Here is a 10,648-nt window from a genome sequence, read left to right on the forward strand (position 1 = left end):
AATATATGAACTTTGAGTGATTTGGGTGGTTGAAGTCATGAATAAACCTATGTCATAAAGTGTGTATGCAAGGTGTTTGATAAAATACCTAAGAGACTAAAAATCATGCAATAGATCTAAGTAGAACCCAAATGACAAGTCCATGCTCTATCCCTTATGACTCAACATGAATTTCATGCAAATTATTATGTATTGTTGTTGTGCTATGGAATGCTCATGAAATTTGAACCATGCAACTATGTACATTTTATATGCATTATCTTTCATGATCAAGAATATGAATCATGGGTAGCATGAAATCCCCTACTTATGGTATTATGAATTGTGAATGTTATTCATATGATCAAGAAGTGTCAGTTTCCTTCTATCGAGTCCTAGAGGTACTTGTACCCAAAAAATATAGTTGTGTGCCTAGAGCCATATCATGTTATCATGATACTCTCAATCAAGCCATGATCTATAGAATTCAGTCAGTTATGTGACTCAGGAAATGTCAGAAATCTTAGTAATCTCAGTGATCTTAGTAACAGTAGTATTCCTAACGATCTCAGAAGTTTCAGTACTCTCAGTCAGTCCTCAAAAATTAGTAAGTTCCTTCAGTCAAGGGAACCTAGTAAGCTTAGTTTAACTCTGCTAAATTATACCGCTAGTATCAGTTCAGTTAACTCAACCCCGTCCAGTTTAGCTAATCAGTTCAGTTTAGTTAACCAATTCAACTTAGTTAATCTGTTTAGAGTCTTTCAGTTAGGAGTTGGAACTAGCACCGAGTGAGTATGGAGATGGCGGCTTCCCCATTATAGAGGCAAAGTCATTAGCAGCAAATCCCTATACTCCATAACTGTATAGCCAGCGTAGGACCAAGATTCACCTGTTATATTAGGCTTGACTAACTCCCCGGAGTCACCCGTCATATTAGGATTGGCTCCCACCTGGTGTCACCCGTTATATTAGGCATTGCATCCTGGGATCAGTTAGCAGTGTCTTTACTTGTGGTACAGTATTGACACCCTTCCAATCAGGGCAAAGATTGGACCTCACCAGTTCAGTATCGGGGCATGTCGGTTAGGTGATTACCTCCCACAGTTATAGTTTCAGTATCATTCTTCAGAGTAGAAATCAGAAATTAGGACTGTTAGATACAGTCATCGATCTCAGTAAGGAACTCAGATAGTTCCATAGATTTTAAGACCACCAGTCATATAGGCTTGGTCTCTCATTAAGTTATTCAGTATCAGTACTTATAGAGGTCACCCATCAGATAGGCTTGATCTCAGTCTCAGATTCAGTTGAGTATTCTCAATATCAGTTCAAGAGATCACCCGTTAGTTAGGCCTGATCTCAAGCTTAGTCACTCTTAATCATTATTTGAAAATTTAGACCGTCAGATACAGTCGCTCAGTATCAGTTACATCGGTTAGGTCAATCACCACAGTTATATCAGTTGTCATAGCTTACGATATCAGTGCTCAATTTTAGGACTATTAGACACAGTCAATCATACCAGTTCTTCATAATTCAAACTATCAAAAATAGTCGTTCATCTATTCAGTATCTTACGTTCATATTAGTCAGCATTGTTCATGCATATAACCCTTTGTATTTAGCCTACCTCACTTGTATACTCAGTACATTCAGGCATACTGACCAATTTGTGCTATGGTGCTTTCTCTTATGTTACACTATAGGTTTAGAGGCACGATCTCTAGATCAGTAGTAAATTCCAATATCAGTAGTCAGAGTTAGAAGTGAGTCCTCATCCTTCGAGGACATGATGATTTCATTACCATTTTAGTTTTTAGTTTATTTCGGTAGTTAGAATTAGTTGGGGACATGTCCCATCAACTCCTTATTTAGATAGTTTAGAGGTTTTCTAGACTATAGCATGTCAGACAGTTATTTCAGACATTGTTTTTATCAAATATTTATTTAGATTTGAACCTTATGGCCATTCAGTATATGTTTCTGCATTTTCATGATATATTATGTAGTATAAAGGTGTAGATATCAGTCATGGGTTAACTTGTGGTCCTTCGGGGTCATGAGCACTACGTAGCATTATGGTTTAAAAAATTAGGGTGTTACATAGTGTCCCAAGGGGGAGATACACTATAGCCCCGAACTTTTATGATTTAAACATGTTGTTTTCTTTGATGAATCTGTCTTGAAGGAAGTGTTACTTATGAGTCGACCCTCTAACTTTAAAACTTAGCAGTAAGCCATGTATTCAATGGCTCAGTTTAGCCCACAATACTTTACTCTATCCATATCGTGCATTATAGAATCAGTTCAGTTCATGTATCATGTTCCATACTCAGTTATGTTCTCATGTTCCTTCTCATGCATAGTGAGTCAATAATCTCAGATTCATCGGTATTTTTGATTAAAGGTAACAGTTTTTTTTGAGCTTACTCGTTCCCATGTTCAGATTTTAGTACCAAACCTTGTATTTAGTTCTATTCTTAGTTTTTAGTTCAAACTTGGTACCTTTACCATTACATGTTCAGCCGCATGTTCTTGAGCTCGTTCAGTCATATATTCACACGTCAGATATGCGTGATCAGCTTATTAGTACTTTTTTGTCATGCATTCATGTATCATGTCAGTCGTATAATCATGCTTCAGATATGCATGGATTCAGCTTATCAGTTATGCATTAGATATGCATTCTCATTTTGAGAAAACTCAGTCTATTATAATGCTCAGTCGTGTATTCATGAATTAGTTATCAATACATCAGATATGTATATTCACTATGATATGTATTCAGCTTATCAGTCATGTCAGTAAATAAATCATGTTTCAATAGTGTATGTCTTGTAAGTACTTCAGTTTATTGTTTCTCCCATCCTATAGGGGGAGATATTGTAATACCCCATATATTTCTAAGCTAAAAAATGAACCATTGTTCCTACGCATGAAACCTTCTATCCTGTGATTCATATTTGAGTACATGAATTAGGATGAGTATCCTAGTAATAATAGAGCTTATGATGTGTTAATCATGTTCATAAGATTCACTTAGAGTAAGCCAAGCTAAGAACTTTTGAATCCACCTAGTTTTCATGTGTAATTTCATATAGGTCATATTTGAATAAGAATAACTTGGTTTATAGGTGGTATTTTGGCAGATTTATACCCTCCAAATTATAGAGAATTGAATAAGATTTCCATCGATACCAAATTCGCCTAAAACGGACACTCGGTGAAGAAGTTATGGCGATTTAAAGTTTCAACGTCATTTCAGTTAGTGGCGCGTCGTACCATAAGCCAAAATGAAGTTTGTCAATTTGCAGTGTCTCTCCATGATTCCACTACATAGCGGTGAGTTTCCAGGTCACAAACAAGTGGAAACGCGATATCTCCGCATCGCGCCGGGGGCCCAAATCGAGAAATTTTCACAGAAATTAAGAGATGCATCTAGAGGGGTATTTGGGTCATCTTCCCACCCCTATATATTCCATAAACATGGAATTTATCCCCAGTACAACCACATTACACTATCTTTTCTCAAAATCCTCTCAATAACACTTTAGGGTTTTTCATAGAAGATTCAAGTTCAAGCAATTCTCTCCGTCAATCTTTCTCAAATCAAGAGATAAGGTATGCGTAGTGTTCATATATGGATCCATTTAGTCCATAGAGCTCAATAACCATGTTTTAAATATTATTTTATGATTTTCTTGTTATGATATGAGCATGTATATGTGGATGATTGTTGTTTAAGTTTCAATATGATATTTAAAGGTGTTATCATGAAGTCTATGTATTTGCTAATTGAAAACCCATGATCTTTATGTGGTTTAATATGGTGAGATTTAAGAACACACCTAGGCTAAAAGAAAGCATTCAATATGTTTGATAAAAGGCCTAGGATGATAGAATTCATGTTCCATGATTTAATAGTCCCTAAATGACAAGTCCATGCTCTATGCTTTATGACTTTACATGAATTCCACGTGATCGATATGCGTTGTTGTTATGGTATGGATTGAGCATGATATCGAAGCTATGAAAATATATACAGGTTTTATGAATTCCCCTTCCATGTAAAAGATGTTGAGAACTATGTTTAGCATGAAATCCCCTATTTATGATATTATAAACTTTGGACTCTATTCTTACGATCAAGTCAGTCATGTGTGTCAGTTTCCTTCCATCGAGTCTTGGGGGTACTTGTACCCAAAAAACATAGATGTGTGCCTAGATCCATATCTTATTATCACGATACTCTCAGTCAAGCCATGATCTATAGAATTCAGCCAGTCATGTGGCTCAGGAAAACTCAAAAATCTCAGTAGTTCAGTAATCTCAATAACAACAGTATTCCTAGCAATCTCAATAACTTCAGTGCTCTCAGTCATTCCTCAGATATCAGTAGCATTTCGTCAGTCATCAAAACTTAGTAAACTCAGTTTAGCCCACTAACATCAATTCAGTCAATCAGTTTAGTTCAATTAATCAATTCCGTGTCTATTCGGTTGGGAGTAGAATTCAGCACTGAGTAAACCCAAGGATGGGGACTTACCTGTTATAGTCAGAGGATGTGATTCCTAAAAGAAATTCTTACGTTCCAGAACTACGTAGCCATCGTAGATTAAGATGTCCCTACCCATAGGGCTAATACATCTCTTTTGAGTTTACCTGATAGCAGGGCAGATGGAATGGGCTCCCAAAATAAAATAGGGTTACTCATATGTTGTCTCTACCCGTGCCACAGTATTGACACACTTCCAGCTAGGGTTACAGGTTCGACCCCAACCAATTTAGTTCCGAGGCATGTCGGTTAGATGATTACATATCACAGTCTCAGTTTTAATCTCAGTCTCAGTTTCAGTAATAGAACTCAGATAGTTCTTTAGACTTAGGACTGTCAGCTACAGTCACCCAGTAATTTGGAACTCAGCTAGTTTCACCTTATTCAGGACTGTCAGATACATTCACTCATGTAATCAGTTATACTAGTTATCAAAAATCATATTACCAGTATTCATATTCATGGCTGTCAGATACAGTCAATTAGATTAATTTTTTATAATTAGACTGCCAGATACAGTCCACTAGGACAGTTCTTCATAGTCAGAACTATCAAAAATATTTATTCATGTATCAGTAATATAGTTTTAGTCCTCTAGTATTCAATAATACAGTATCAGCTCCTCATTTATTAGTGACTTACATATCAATATCAGTAAACTCAATCACTCAATATCTCAGTATCAGTAAGCTCATATTGCCAGTGCTCAAACTCTGTAGTCAGTATCACCGCGAGTTCAATTATAGTTACCTATGTATGTGTGTATTCTCACGTTCATATCATTCAGCATTATTCATGTATGTAACCCTTTGCATATAGCCTGCCTTACTCGTATACTCAGTACATTCAGTCGTACTGACGCATTTGGTCTATGATTCTTTCTTTTATGTTACATCATAGGTTCAGAAGCATGAGCTCCAGATCAGCAATCGATTCTAGTATCAGTAGTCAGAGTTAGAAGTAAATCCTCATCTTTTGAGGACCCGATGATTTCATTACTATTTTAGTTTTCAGTTTATTTTAGTAGTTGGAGTTAGTTGGGGACATGTCCCGTCAACTCCTTATTCAGACAGTTAGAGGCTTTCAGATTATCATGTTCAGACAATTCATTTCAGTTGTTTTGCGTATTTCATACCCCACTCAGATGTTATGTTTTTATTAGATTTGAACCTTATAGCCTTACAGTCTTTATTTCCATATTTATTCAGTGTATTATACAGTGTACAGGTGCAGATATCAATCATGGATTAGCTTGTAGTCCTTCGGGGTCATGAGCACCATGTACCGCTCCGGTTCAAAAAAATTAGGGCATTACAATTTCAAAAGAAATCGAGAGAAAACTCGATCATAAGTGTGAAAGAATCCAAAAACTACCCCTATGTGTGCACTAAAAAGGCAACCTTGAAGCCTTATTCATTAAAAGGACACCTTTGTCATTTTAAGTCTTTTGGGGAATATAATATAAATAGAACAACTTATAATTTTATTCACTTAGTTGATCATACTTTGAGACTTGTAACATTTGCAACACTTTGGTTCTCTCTTAAGAGCTCCAACCGAAACTAGGGCTAGATAAGTAAGATTCACTTATGTTTGCATATTGGCTTAAAACATTGGTGTTTAGAGGAGGTAAAGGCCCTCTTGTGTCAGTGTAGAGTTAGGTTAAGGGTCCAAGAGTGTAAAAATTTTTGGGTTCTTAAGATTATCCCTTCATTTGGTCTAACTATTTATCTTGTATCTTATTGAATCCGATGGTTCCTTGTTGTTGTTAATGTACCCGTAACTTTCTTGTTGTTGTAATCTTGTTGTTTATGTGTTGATATAGTGAATCCATGTGGGGCCTCTTCAATTCACTATACTCCTTGTAATCTTGTATTCTCCATCTACTTTGTCGAATATTATTGTTGTTGTCTTGAAAACATAGAGAAGCCGAGCGGGGCCTTAGATTCTATATTATTATTGATCTTGTAGATCTGTTGAATTTCGTGTTGTGTGTTCGATCTGGTATTAAATTTGTAAGTAAAAAATAAATCAAATAAAGTATTAGTCAGATGACTCAATAAATGTCCTCTAGCATTTTTGCTATCCTTTTCAAATTTCGTTTTCCAACACCATTAACCACAATAGTTTTAGATCCATCAATAGGAGGTTTATTTAATAAAACATAATTAAATTCTAATTGTTTAAATAAAATCAAATATTTTTATGATCAACGTTTAAGATTATTTTCGTTTAATGACTCAAATTTTGACAAATAAAAAAAATTGTTTAAAGAAAAATTCATTTATCAATATTGTATGTAAGTGAAACCGCTTTCAAATTATTAGAAAAATTGCTACAATATTGATGTTGGAACTAAAATTATTAGTAGTAAGAGAATAATCACAAATACTGTGTCGTGGCAAACCATTGCTTTGAAAGCGATTTTCCCCTAACTCCAGTGCAAATCCTTCTATCCGGTCGCTCCCCAAGGTTCCACAGCTACTTCTAAACATGTGCACTTATGGATGAAAGTTTGGATGATGCCCAAATTAATTGCCCAAAAGTTGCAAAGAATAGAAAACCAATATTAAGGCAGAGAATTGATGAAGATGAGAGAGTATTTTGTTTTCTATATTTTCTTGCATCTTTAGTTCTCAAATGATGCTCCTTAAATAGGTATATTATTTATGTTTCATTCATCAAAAGAGTGAATGAAAACAAACAGAGTTAATGTACATAATTTAACATTACTCTTAAATTAATGAAAAAGACATAATATCTAATAACTTTCAAGACTTCTGAATATCTCTTCATTCACAAAGTTACATTTAATCATCATTTGAATAAATATACATTTATGAAGTAGTTACTGTCTCATCTTATAATTTTTATGACTTCCGGATGTTTATACAAATTTAGTACAGAGAGTTACAAGAGTTTTTAATTTTTGCATTAATTAAGAAGGAATTATCCTTCAATTTCTATATACATTTTGTAGTGATACAAAGTTATAGTTTAAAATAAAATATAATAGATAAGTTCAAATGATGAAAAATTATGGGCAATAAAATAAAAGTTGAAAAATAAATTAAATTTTAGAAATAAGCAAATGAAGAGTATCTGCGCATCATTAATGAATACAGAGTCTTATATTACATTTATTATCTATTTTATATATTTTTTCTCTACTATTATATAATTAACAATTTCCGTTTAGTTTACAAAAAAATGAAACAAAATGTAGTTTTTTACAAAAAAAATGGAAATAAAATTTAAATTTATTTTGTTGGGGAAGAGGGAGGGGGTTGGGGAGGGGTGGAGTAACAAAATTTTTTAAAAATTTTGGGGAGGGGTGGGGGGTAAAGGTGGGAGGAGGGTAGGGAAGGGGTGAGTGATCTTGAGAGTAGCTAATAGTTTTTAATTGAATTAATTTAGAAGGTATAATAATAAGTATAAAATAAAATATTTAAAGATGTTAATGATGAAATCAAACAATGAAAAAATTATGAACAATAAAACAAAGTCTGAAAATATAAAAGAATATAATAAATTATACATGCTTAGTTTTTGAATGGAGCACTGATAAATTTAAAATTGGGAATTAAAAGCTTTGAAATTGACACAATTAAGTACGTTTGTGTTTGAAATGAAATTTAAATATAAAACTTTTTTCATAGAAAAAGTGTAGTTAGTTGTTGAAGTTAAATTGATAAATTAAAGAAATTAAAATTTGAAATGGAAGGTAAGGAATATGATTACATATCTTAATTGATAAGAAGTATTAAGGTAAAATTCCAACAACAACAAAACTATCACTTATTTAAAATATTATATTTTTTATTACTTTTAAAATCAGTCAATGAAATATGATTTAAAAATATTAATATTATTCTTTCTATATCAAAACATCTAAAATAATTGCAGTTGTGATTAGTTATTAAGTATTTATACTATATTTTTAATATTTCACTGACTTTTAAAATATCTTAATGTGTTACAATAAGAACTAATTAATTTTAAGTGAATAAGAAAATATTTTTAATGAATATTCTTAAAAATATATTTTGTGCATTACGCAGGTATCTATACTAGGATTTTTACAAAATCCTTGTTGGAAAAAAGATTTTGTTCCTTTAGAAAAACTTTTGGTATTATTTGCATTAATGATATTTGATTGTCTTTTGCAAAATCTTTTATTTTTGTACGAAATCCTTGAAAATATATTTTCAAAATCTTTTCCTTTCTGACTCGCGCCTTATTTTAATCGTTCTTCCTTTTTGTCCTTTATTACCACCCTTTTCATCTCATATTTCTTTCCCCCTCTATTAAATTTTTACGTCACTTTTTTATCTTCTCGAAAAATGTGCTTTTTCCTTTCAACTATCCCTTCTTTTCAATAGTCCTTTCCCATCATCTTCCCACCGTTTCATCTCCCTTTCCATCCTTTTTATACTCCCTTGAAAAAAACGTCTTTCCCATTCTCTCCCAATAACCCGAACTAGATCCATGGCTAACATTGTGAAAAATCCAACCAACTGTTAGTTTGATAATCAAGAACCAAACATCGTTCCTAGTTCTTCTAAGGAAGCCTCATTTCAATCCTTGTAATCGACTATCCCTAGAAAATGCTACGTCTCTAGCCCTAATTTGGCCTGTGAGAAATCTCACTCCAATCCTCTGTAAAACCTTCCTCTAGAGGGCATACAATAAGTTTCGGACTGTATCTCAATGAGAAAATTTTGTCGCCTTCAAAAATCACTCAGTGATGTCGAAAGAGTTGTGAATCTTTTGAAATTAAAGGAATCTCATTTTAATGTAAGTTCCTTTTTTAAAGCTTAGAATCTATGTACTCTATCTAAGTGGATTAGACGTCTTTGAATATCCCATTAGAATGTTTTATGCTAACCTCCATTACTCTCAAGATAGTAGTGAGTTGAAAACTCACGTGCTTGGCACAAGAATCATCTTGAATGATTTTTTGTTTGGAAAAGTGTTTGATACTAAGTTCTCTATAGAAAATCCATTTATGAATGACACTTGATCTAAAAATTTCAAAGTTTGTTTTGAGGAAGCAAAAGAAGTTGTTTCAGATCCTTGAGTGAAGCTGTCCAACTTTGGTTAGTTATCCTTGTATTTAAAATATAGAAGTTTGGCTCATATCATCACCACTATGCTGATTCCAAGGAAGGGCTCTCTAAGTAATGTTACCTACAGAGATATTTTTTTTCTTTACTGTATGATTTGTTGATTACTAAAATTCTTCTCCACTACTCCATTGATCTCTCCGGCTTTCCTGCAGTTGAAGTTTCTACAGCCTATGACTCAAAGACTTTATCCAACATAGGATATGTTCTGGTCGATAATGAATGGTACAAAGAGGAGTCTGCAAAAGAAAAGGTTGATCTCCCTAAGGTTAGTAAAAATGTTACCAACCCTATATTTTCAGTGCTGAAAGAAGTAGAGGAGATTCAAGAATTCCTCAAGTCTATTGAGGAAGGGATGATTGGTATTCAAGAATCAACCAACAAGTTGCTGCAGCTAGATAAGGACACAAGAACTAATGTGGGCAAAGTGTGTCTTCAAACAGGAAAGTGTCAAGATCTTTAACAGGTTATTCACACAAGTCGACTCCATCAAATATAAAGCCAACTCCTCCTGCAATGATCTTGCCATATTTGTCCAGAACTCCTACTCTAGTTTCTCAAAAAATGTTGAACGATCCTATGAACGCTTTTATCACAATATGCACAACACTCTTACCTATTTCTTAAAAAACATTGACTCATTACTTTTCCTATTCAAAAGGGGTTTGTCCCGTCTCTTTGTTGGTCTGTAACTGGGATACTATCATTCTCTTCCTCCAGCTTGACATTTGTTATTTGCTTGTTTTATTTGGTGGTTTTAGTTTTGCATGATCTCTTTATTTTCTGCATACTATGTTTGGTTATTCTGCATTGTTGTTTTGTTTGTTCTATCTGTCTTGTTCTTTTTTATTAGGCCAAACGTGGAGAAGCAGCACAACCATCAACCAACAAGTATAGGGGAGCTAGCCAGCTATACATACAGGAAATTCAACTGATGTTCATTATATCAGAAAGAGTCAGCAAGTAAGGGGGAGCTAGACAACCATAC

General features: G+C 33.7%; 1 long non-coding RNA gene across 1 annotated transcript; it reads left to right on the forward strand.

The window, feature by feature from the left end:
* The first annotated feature begins 8,877 nt into the window (after positions 1 to 8,877).
* On the forward strand, positions 8,878 to 10,420 carry LOC124898721. The gene is made up of 2 exons (XR_007055441.1): positions 8,878 to 9,331; positions 9,816 to 10,420. It is a non-coding gene; the product is annotated as an uncharacterized LOC124898721 (long non-coding RNA).
* The last annotated feature ends 228 nt before the right edge of the window (positions 10,421 to 10,648 follow it).

Source organism: Capsicum annuum, chromosome 5 (assembly GCF_002878395.1).
Source record: "Capsicum annuum cultivar UCD-10X-F1 chromosome 5, UCD10Xv1.1, whole genome shotgun sequence".
Taxonomy (NCBI): Eukaryota; Viridiplantae; Streptophyta; class Magnoliopsida; order Solanales; family Solanaceae; genus Capsicum; species Capsicum annuum.